This window comes from Eimeria tenella, genomic scaffold, assembly GCF_000499545.2.
Source record: "Eimeria tenella Houghton genomic scaffold, Eth_scaff2028, whole genome shotgun sequence".
Taxonomy (NCBI): domain Eukaryota; phylum Apicomplexa; class Conoidasida; order Eucoccidiorida; family Eimeriidae; genus Eimeria; species Eimeria tenella.
Window position 1 is genome coordinate 341 of NW_013541872.1, and position 224 is coordinate 564.

Genomic DNA, 224 nt, shown 5'->3' on the forward strand with positions numbered 1-224 from the left:
TCCATTTCACCGGCTTTTCCATTCCTTTCGTTTTGTTTAGCATATTTGTTTTATTTTCTTTCTTTTTCTGCTCCCCAGAGTCTCAAATAGGGCTCTAGACCTACGCTGTTGCGGATTGAGTGTCAGTTCAGCTGCTACACCAGTGACACTGCAACAAGCTGAATTTGAAAAGCGCTTGCAAATGTTCATAAGCCGCACTAAAAGCATGAAAGACACAGCTTTCA